Consider the following 10,000-nt stretch of genomic DNA (forward strand, 5'->3'; position numbering starts at 1 on the left):
ATTTTTACAAGAATTCCCTCCTATCTTACGAAGAGAGAGAAACTCGCTTGAGTGTGACCTTTGACCTCTCCCTCTGTACCATTTTCCACGCCTATCTTTGACTTTCTATCGGCTTTAAGTCTTAAGAAATGAGAAGAAATTTTACCTGTAGTTTAAGACAGATTTTGTGTAGTTGAGAGATACGTGTGGTTTGATAATTTAAAAAAAAGGGGGGGTGGGACGGAGGAGGGGGGAGGAGGGAAGGAGAGGGAGGGGGAGGAGGAGGGAAGGAGGGAGGATGGTTTGGGAGGGGAGGAGGGAGGTTAAAGGAGGGGTGGGATGGAGGAGGGGGGTAGGAGGGGTGGAGGGAAGGAGGGGGAGGGGGAGGAGGGAGGAAGGAGAGGGGGAGGGAAGAAGTGAGGAGGGAGGGGAGGAGGGGGAGGTGGAGAGGAAGGGAGGGGTGGAGGGAGGTGGAGGGAGTGGAGGGAGGAGGAGGTGGAGGGAGGAGGAGTATGGAGGGAGGAGGGAGGAGGGAGGAAGAGAGGAGGGAGGAAGAAGGGAGGAGGGAGGGGAGGGAGGGAAAGGGAGGGAGGAGGAGGAGGGAGGAGGGAAGAAGGGAGGAGGGAGGGGGAGGGGAGGGAAAGGGAGGAGGAGGGAGGAGGAGGGAAGGGCAGGGGGTAGGAAGGGTATGGAGGAGGGAGGAGGGAGGTGGAGGAAAAGGAGGGGGAAGGGAGGAAGGAGAGAAAATCGTTAGATATGGTCAGTTCGGTGTGTTGGGGGGTGTAGGGGGGGTAATTGAGGGAAGGGGAAGAGGGGAAGTGGTAATAAAAATGTTATTTTCTTTGTTTGGGAAAGATTTTTTTTTCTTTTTTTCTTCTTTTCTTCAGACATGAGTGTCGCTCGGATCTCGTCAGCTCACCCCCTCCCCCGCCCCCCTCCCCCCTATACCCCTACATCCCTACCCCTTCCCCCCTTCCTCCCAGGCCTGAAAACGATCCCCCCCCTTTCCCTCCTCCCCTTCCCTCTCCTATTCGAAGCGTCCTTGCCTCGAATCTACCATTCCTACCCTCCCCTTCCCTATCCCTCCCCGGCCACCTCACCCCTCCCCACCCCGCCCAATATAGTCCATCAAGATCCCCAGCCCTCCTCCCCAGCCCCTCCATCACACCCACCCCCAACCCACCCTTCCCAACCCCTTCCAACCCAACCTTTCCATCCCCTTCATCCCACCTCTATTCAGCCCATCCCCATCCACAACCCACCTCTCTCCATCTTCACCAGCCTCAATCCAACCACCCTCCCCCCCCTCCAACCTCCAACCCCACCCCTCAGCCCCCAACCCTCCCCAACTTCCCCATTCCAATACCCTCTCCATCCCCACCCCCAACCCCTCCAACCCACCCTCCCCAACCCACCTCATCAGTTCTTCTTGAATGGTCATTACAGGTCTTATTGGAAACCCTCCGCCGGCCGGGCACCTCGGACACGCCCCCCAGCCCTTAAATCTTGATTACGTCGTGTATGAACCAATAAAAGTTGCTCCTGTTTGGCGGCCGGTTTGTGGAGGTCACTACCCCTCCTCCCCCTCACACGCCCCTCCTCTCCTTCCTCTCCTTCCCCCACGCCCCTCCTCAACCCCCACTCCACGCCCCTCCTCTCCTTCCCCCCTCCTTCGTGGAATTCTCTCCTTCTCTCCCCCCATTTTTTCTACTTCCTCCCTCTTTCATCTTCTTACCTTCCCCTATTGAATTCTTTCCCTAATCTCTCTTTGCATTCTCTCTCTCTCCCACTCCTCGCCTCTCTCTCTTATTATTCTCTCTCTTTGCCTCCCACTCCTCGCCTCTCTCTCTTATTATCATTCTATGAAAATCATAATGACACGTGAAAGGAGTGACAATAGAGTGCAGAGGCATAGAACATTTTCTTGTTCACATATCATGACAAAGTAAACACACACACACACACACACACACACACACACACACACACACACACACACACACACACACACACACACACACACACACACACACACACACACACACACACACAAATTTACACACATATATTTATGTGTGTATGTATACACATTACTCACATCTGTCTCTGCCAACATTCCCAGTATATGATATTTATCTCAATTGTTTTACCATTCCTCTGTACTAACGATACGCCATCGATGTTTTATTCATGCTTTTACGTTTCTCATTTTCAAGCTGGGAAAAATAGATAAAAAGGATAAATGGGACGAAGAAGGAAAATCGAAGAGCATGATAAAGATAGATAAATTCAGAGATAGATTCGATATATCAGTGTTGATATATGGAAGGAAAGGAGAAAGGAAGTGCTGCGTGCAGATATGGGTAGATAATTAGATAGATGGATAGGTAGGTAGGTAGGTAGATACGTAGATAGATGGATAGGTAGAAAGAATAAGAGAGAGAGAGAGAGAAAGAGAGAGAGAGGGAGAGAGGAGAGAGAGAGAGAGAGAGAGAGGGAGAGAGAGAGAGAGAGAGAGAGAGAGAGAGAGAGAGAGAGAGAGAGAGAGAGAGAGAGAGAGAGAGAGAGAGAGAGAGAGAGAGAGAGAGAGAGAGAGAGAGAGAGAGAGAGAGGGAGAGAGAGAGAGAAAGAGAGAGAGAGAGAGAGAGAGAGAGATAGATAGATAGATAGAGAGAGAGAGAGAGAGAGAGAGAGAGAGAGAGAGAGAGAGAGAGAGAGAGAGAGAGAGAGAGAGAGAGAGAGAGAGAGAGAGAGACGGAGAGAGAGACAGAGAGATGGTGGAGACAGGAGAGAGAGAGACACAGAAAGAGGGAGGGAGGGAGGGAGATAGATAGATAGAGAGAGAGAGGGGGGAAAAGAAGAGAAGAGTAGAGAGACAGAGTAATATAATAGATAGGTAGATAAAGAGTAGTATATCAAGAGAGATAGATAAACGAAAAGAAAGCCAAACATTAGTTAGAAAAAAGAGACCGAGAGATTAATAGACAGCGAGAGCAAGAAGCCAATTAAAGTATATTTCGACTATGAGTAAGATATCCCCTACCCCCCCCCCCCACCAAAAAAAGAGATAAAAAGAAAAAAAACATCATTTGTTCTGCAAGACGACTTATCTCGTAAGAATGATTGCAATAAACATAATATGTTTTTTTTTTCTTTTCTTGTTTTTATTTGGTGGCGGGAGGATAGTTTAGCCTCGGTATTTATTGGAATAGATAGATAGATAGATAGATAGAGAGAGATAGATAGACGCGAGAAAAGAATGGTGTGGGTTTAGCGTCGTGCGGGTGAGGACGAGAGAGGGTTGGTGGGGTGGGGGTTGGAAGGGGGGGGGAGAGGGGTTCATGGGGATGAGAGAAGGGGTTTGGGTTCTACGGGGGGGAGGGGAGGGAAAGGGGTCTGGCGTTTAGTGGGGGAGTGGGGTCCAGGGTGCGGAGTCAAGAAGAGGGTCCCGATGTGGGTTCTAGTGGGGCGTGGGGGGAGGAAGAGGCCGCCCACCCCCTCCCCCACTCCCCCCCGCTTCTTCACACCGCTCTCGAGGTCCTCGTGGCTTCCGGACGCGGCGTCGCCAGTTGTTCTCTTCCGCACAAAAGGGCTGCTGAGTTCGTCGGAACGATGAGAGCGCGAGGACGCAGCCGTTCGCGCTGGCGACGGCACTTTCCCCTTCGCGGCCGCCGTCAGCCCCTCGTCGTCAGCCCCTCGTCGCCGGGTCCTCGTCGTCAGCTCTTCGTCGCCGCGTCGGGAGGGCTTCAAGAGGCGCCCCTCAGCGCTCTCACCACGAGGACCTCTCAGGTCGAACATCTTCACCGCTAATGTGACTTTAATTCCTCTTGGTCGGCCGCTTCGATGCGCTCACGACTCTCCGGGGGCGCGGGCCCCTTTGTGGAGGGGGGCGGGGGGCGGTCCCGGGGGGAAAACGGGGCGTGATAGGGGGCAGGGGCTAGCGGGGGGTAGGGGGGCGCGTGCGGTCCCGTGGGAGAACGGGGCATGAGAGGGGGAAAGCACGAGACGGGGGGCGAGGGGGCACAAGCGCCCTCTCCCCCAGGGGCATGAGAAGGAGAGAGGGAGGGGATCGAGTGGGGCCTCGGCAGGCCACGAAGGGAGAGAAGAGCAGTCGCACATGCTCTATCTGGCTCGCTATCTGGTCACGTGACGTGCCGTGGCAGCAGAGGTCACCACGGAGGGAGTAACAAGGTCGCCGTGACCCCGAGGACGTCGTGTGTAACGCAGCCGAGGAATGAGAGGGAATAGGGAGGGAGGAAGGCTGGAGGGGAGTGAGGGAGAGGAAGAGAGGAAGAAGAAGAGGGAATAGGGAGGGAGGAAGGCTGGAGGGGAGTGAGGGAGAGGAAGAGAGGAAGAAGAAGAGGGAATAGGGAGGGAGGAAGGCTGGAGGGGAGTGAGGGAGAGGAAGAGAGGAAGAAGGAGGGAGAAGGAGGAGGGAGGAAGACTTGGGGGGAGTGAGGGAGAGGGAGGGAAGAGAGAGGAAGAGAGGGAGGGAATGGAGGGTGGAGGGAGCAGAGGAGAGGGAAGAGAGGAAGAAGAAGAGGGGAGGGATGAGGGGAGGGAGGAAGGCTTGAGGGGAAGAAGGAGAGAGGAGAGGGAAGAAGAAGGAGGGGGAGGAATAGGGAGGGAGGAAGGCTGGAGGGGAGTGAGGGAGAGGAAGGAGGGAGGAAGGAAGGGTGAAGGAGAAAGAAGAGGAAGGGAGGAAGACTTGAAGGGAAGAGAGGAGAGGAGAAAGAGGAAGAAGGAGAGGGAATAGAAGGGAGGAGGAAAATTGAGGGAGAGGCTGGAGGGGAGTGAGGGAAAGGAAGAAGAAGAGGGAATAGAGGGAGGAAGGCTGAGGGGAGTGAGGGAGAGGAAGAAGAAGAGGGAATAGGGAGAGGCTGGAGGAGGAGAGAAGAGAGGAAGAAGAAGAGGGAAGAGGGAGGAGAGGAGGAAGAGAGGAAGAGAGAAGCATACAAGGAGGAATAGGGGAAGGCTGAGGGGAGAAGGGGGAGGGAGAAGAGAGGAAGAAGGAGAGGGAGAAGGGAGGGAGGAAGGCTGGGGGATGGGATGAGGGAGGGGAAGAGAGCAGGAAGAGAGGAGAAGGAGGGAGGAAGGCGTGGGGGAGGGAGAGGAAGTGAAGGAGAAGAATAGGGAAAATGAGAAGGGAGAGGGAGAAGGATGGAAGAAGGAAAGAAGGAGAGGAAGAGGGAAAATTGAGAAGGAGAGGGAGAAGGGCAGGGGTAAGGGGGTGAGAGAAGGAGAGGAAGAGAAGGAGAGGAGAAGGAGAAGGGCGGGGGAAGGAGGGAGAGAGGAAGAGAAGGAGAGGAAGAGGAAGAAATTGAGGAGAGGGAGAAGGGGAGGGAGGGAGAAGGAGATTAAGAGGGAAAGTTGGAGAGAGAGAGAGAGAAGGGGAGAAGGAAAGAGAGGAAAATTGAGAACGGGAGGGAGAATGGAGGGAGGAAAGGCGGGAGTAGGGAAGGAGAAAGGAAGGAGGGAGAGAAAGACAGAGAGAGGCAGAGAGTAGATGGAGAGGGAGAAGGAAAAGGGAGAGGGCAGAGGGAGAGGGAGTGAAGGAGGAGGAAGATGAAGATGGAAAGGGAGAGGGGGAGAGTGAAGAAGAGGGGAGAGGAAGGGGGTGAACATGGAGAAAAGGGAGAGGAAAAGGAAGAGGAAAATAGAAAGAAAAAATAAGAAAGAGAGAAATAAGATAATAAAGCAAAGAAAATAAAAACTTAACAAGTACACAAAAGGCTTCAGAATCCTAAATAGTATCTAGGATAAGTTCAGTAAACACACATAAGCTATTTTTTTTTTTAGATCATGTCTTTTATTAAGCTTTGGATAATCTCAAAATGAGGATAATACGTGGAAGAAATTAGCATAATCGCTCGTATCACATTGAACCTCATCACAAAAACATTAATCCAGTCGATCTAAAAACCGTAAGATTTAGACATAAATCTTAAATTTACGTAATTAAATTATAATCTATCTAAAGGAAAATAATTTCAACGGAGGAAGGAATTAATTAAGTGTCCACTAGAATCTAATTCCTAATTCCCTTACATTGAAAAGTGACCCTTAAGCTCTTTTTTTATATATGTTTTAAAAGGGTCCTTAAGTATCTTCATTGCTAAAGGCTATATCACGTGACCTCTTTTTGACCTTTTTCTGACCTTAGACAATGACCCTAATCCGGAAATAGAAGCGAGAGATAACGAGAGAAAGGGGGAAGAGAAGTGGTATAGAATAAAAGTGATTAGAATGGAAAAGAGGTTAATAATCAGATAGAATTGTGAAGTGAAGTGAAAATATGAAGAGGATACTCACAATGGAAATAAAAAATAAAGCTAATAATGAAGAATAATTGATATGAATAATAAAAGAAGGCTAAGAAAGAATAATAATAATGATAAGAATAATGACACAGTAATGATAGTGAGAATGCTAATGATAACAATAATAACCATAATTTCAATAACGCCAATGATAATAAAATGAATAGTAATAATTAAGAGGATGAAAATAAAGGAGGGGCAGGACAGAAGAGAGGAAAATAGAAAGGAGAAAGAAAGAAGGGAAAGAACAGAGAAACAAAGAGGAGAGAGAGAGGCAGAGATGCATAGAAAGAAAGAGCGATTATTGCATACTATTTTTCCCCTTTTCCTTACAATCCCATCTTCTTTAGTTAAGAAAAGAGAGATAGAGAAAAAAGCACAAAGAAAAGAAGTTACATGAACCTTGGTCTTAAAAAAAAGAAAAAAAAAATGGTCAAGTTGCAGTTGTTTTGTGATGTAAAGGAGGGAACCAACTGGCGTGACTCAGCACTTTGGTCATTCGATGATGAGAGGGAGGGGGATGAGGGGAGGAGAGGGATGGGGGGGAGGGGGGAGAGGATGGGAGAGGGGAGGAGAGGAGGGAGAGGGGGAGGGGAGGGAGAAAGGGAGGGGGACAGGGAGGAGGGGGTGGACATAGGGAAGAGATGGGGGAGGGAGATGGGGGAGGGGAGAGATGGAAGGAAGGAAGGAGGAAGAGCCAAAAAGGAGAGGGGTGGTGAGGGGTGGAAGGAAGGGGAGGTTGAGAGGGGAGAGGAAGAAGGGAGGAAGGAGGATGGAAGGGAGGGCAGGAAGGAGTGAAGGGTGGGGAGTAGGGGAGGGAAGGGTTTTAACGAAAGGGAGGGGGAGGAAGGATGGGTGGAAGAGCGGGTTGGGAAGGAGAGAGAGGGAGAGGAAAGGTTTTAAATGAGAGGAGGAAGGGAGAGTAGGGAGGGAAGGGTTTAAACGAAAGGGAGGGGAGGAAGGAGGGGGAAGAGTGGGGGAAGGAGAGAGGGGGTTTAAATGAGAGGAGGAAAGGAGGAGAAAATAAAAAGAAGAAACGAAGGGAAGACGAATGAAAGAGAGGAAAAGAGAAGATAGGAAGGAGGGGGAGAGGAGAGGAGGAGGAGGAGAGGGGGAGGGGAAGGGGACGGGAGTACGGAGAGAAGGAGAGGAGAATCGAGGATTCTCAGTCTCCTTTGTGGCAGCTTTTATCGGTCTCTTTTATCTGCTTCGTTCTCCTCCCCCCTCTCCCCCCCCCGTTCACCTCCCCACTCCCTCCCCCTTTCTCCTCTCCTCTCTCACTCACTTCGGTCTCGCTCTCTCTTTTCTCTTCTTCCCCTTCCTCTCTATTTCGCTCTCTTTTATTTTCTCTTTATCTCTCTCTATCGGTCTCTTTCTTACTCTCTCTGTCAATCTATCTATCTATCACAACCTCTTATTCTTATTCTACTCGCTCGATCTCTTTACTTTCTTTATTTTTTTCTCTCTCAGTCTGCCTTTCTCTTTCCCTCTCTCTTTTTTCTCTCTCTCATTCTCACTTTGGTTCATCTCTCTCTCTCTTTCTCTTTCCCTCTCTCTCTCTCTCTCTCCCTCTGCCCCCCTACTCTCTCTCTCTCCCCTTTCTGCATCTCTCCCTCTCTCTCTCACTCTCTTCATTTCCTATCTCACTCTCTGTATCTTTCCCTCTCTTCCCTCTCTCTCTCCCTCCCTCTCTCCTCTCTCATCCTCTCTCCCTCTCTTCCTTTCCACTCTCTCCCCTCTCTGCATCTCCCCCTCTCTCTCTCTCTCCCTCTCTCCATCTAACCCCCCTCTCTCACCCTCTCTCCCTCTCTCCCCCTCCTTATCTTCCCCAGTCTCCCTCTACGTATCTCGACTCACAGACACATAAACTTAGATAAAGAAGTAGATATAAGTAAATAGGTAGTTAGATAGTTAGAGAGAATCAGCTGTTCTGATATATACATTACTTATTTTTTTCTTCATCTACAGACTTATCGAGGTTGGAAAAAGAGGAAGATGTCGATACATACATACATACATACATATATACATACCTATATACATACATACATAGATACATATATACATATATACATACATATATACATACATACATATGTACATATATACATACATATATACATACATATATACATACATACAAACATACATACATACATACATACATATACATACATATATATATATATATATATATATATATATATATACATACATATATACATAAATACATGCATACATACATACATGCATACATACATACATATATATATATATATATATATATATATATATATATATATATATATATATATATATATATATATATATACATACATACATACATACATATATACACACATGCATACATACATATATAACTACATACATACATGCATACATACATATATATTACATACATACATACATACATACATACATCTCTCCCCAATAATTCTCAAAAGCAAGAAGAGCAAAGAAACAAATACCCCCCTCCCCCCCCCCCCCCCCGCGCTAAAAAGAACAAAAAAGATATGCGTGGAAAAACAAAAGCATTTGTTCTTTCTCTTTCTCTCTCTCTCTTTCTTTCTCTCTTCCGTTCTTTCTTTCCTCTTCCTCCTCCTCCTCCTCATCATCATTATCATCATCTTCCTTCTCCTCCTACTCCCCACCTCCCTTCCCCTCGTCTTCCCTCGTCTTCTTCTCATCATCATCATCATCACCATCCTCCTTCCCCTCCTCCTCCTCCTCATCATCACCATCCTCCTCATCCTCCTCCTTCTCGTCCTCCTCCTCCTCATCATCCTCCGCCTCATCATTCTCCTCCATCATCATCACCATCCCCCTCCTCCTCCTCCTCCTCCTCCTCCTCCTTCCCATCATCCTCCCCCCACCCCATCTCTCTCTTCCCCTCCTTCCTCCTCCTTCCTCCCTCTTCCTCTCTTTCTTCCTTTAAAGATAAGAGATTCATATCAAAAAGACCTGTTTCTCTCTACAACGTTCTTGGCCCAGCGGTCTCTTTGTTTCTCGGACGAAAACTTAGTCGTAAGTTCAAGATATCAAGCTCTTTCCTCTCTCACACAAGACTCCGCAAGATCTATGTGTATTTTTCTTCCATTTTCTCTCTCTCCCCTTCTACTTTTTTTTTCTCTTTTTTTGTTATTATTTTTATTTTTTAGCTCCTTTTCTTTTTTTTCTTTCTTTTTTGTTATTATTTTCTTCTTCCTCTACTTTTTTTCTTTCTTTTTTGTTATTATTTTCTCCTTCCCCTACTTCTTTCTCTTTCTTTTTTGTTATATATATTTTTTTTAGATCCCACTCTACTTTTTTTCTTTCTCTTTTTATTATTTTTTGTTGTTTTTTATTTTATGATTTTTTTCTTGTTTTATGTGTCTATCATTATTTTTTATTATTTTGTTTTCCGATTTTTTCTTGTTTTATATGTCTTTTATCCCTTTTTAATGTTTTTCTTTTCTTCTTCTTCTTCTTTTTATAGCTTTGTTATCTTCTTTTTCTTATATATTATCTCTTCTTTTTGTCTCATTTTTTAACCTAGTTTCCCTCCTTCTATGTGTCTTTATCTTTTATATTCCTTTCTCTTCTTATTTTCTTCTTTTATATCTTTGTCTTTATCTTCTTTTCTTATATTTTTCTCTTCTTTGTGTCTCCTTCTTTCCTCTATTTTCCTTCTTTTTCCTTTT

This window comes from Penaeus vannamei, chromosome 9, assembly GCF_042767895.1.
Source record: "Penaeus vannamei isolate JL-2024 chromosome 9, ASM4276789v1, whole genome shotgun sequence".
NCBI lineage: Eukaryota > Metazoa > Arthropoda > Malacostraca > Decapoda > Penaeidae > Penaeus > Penaeus vannamei.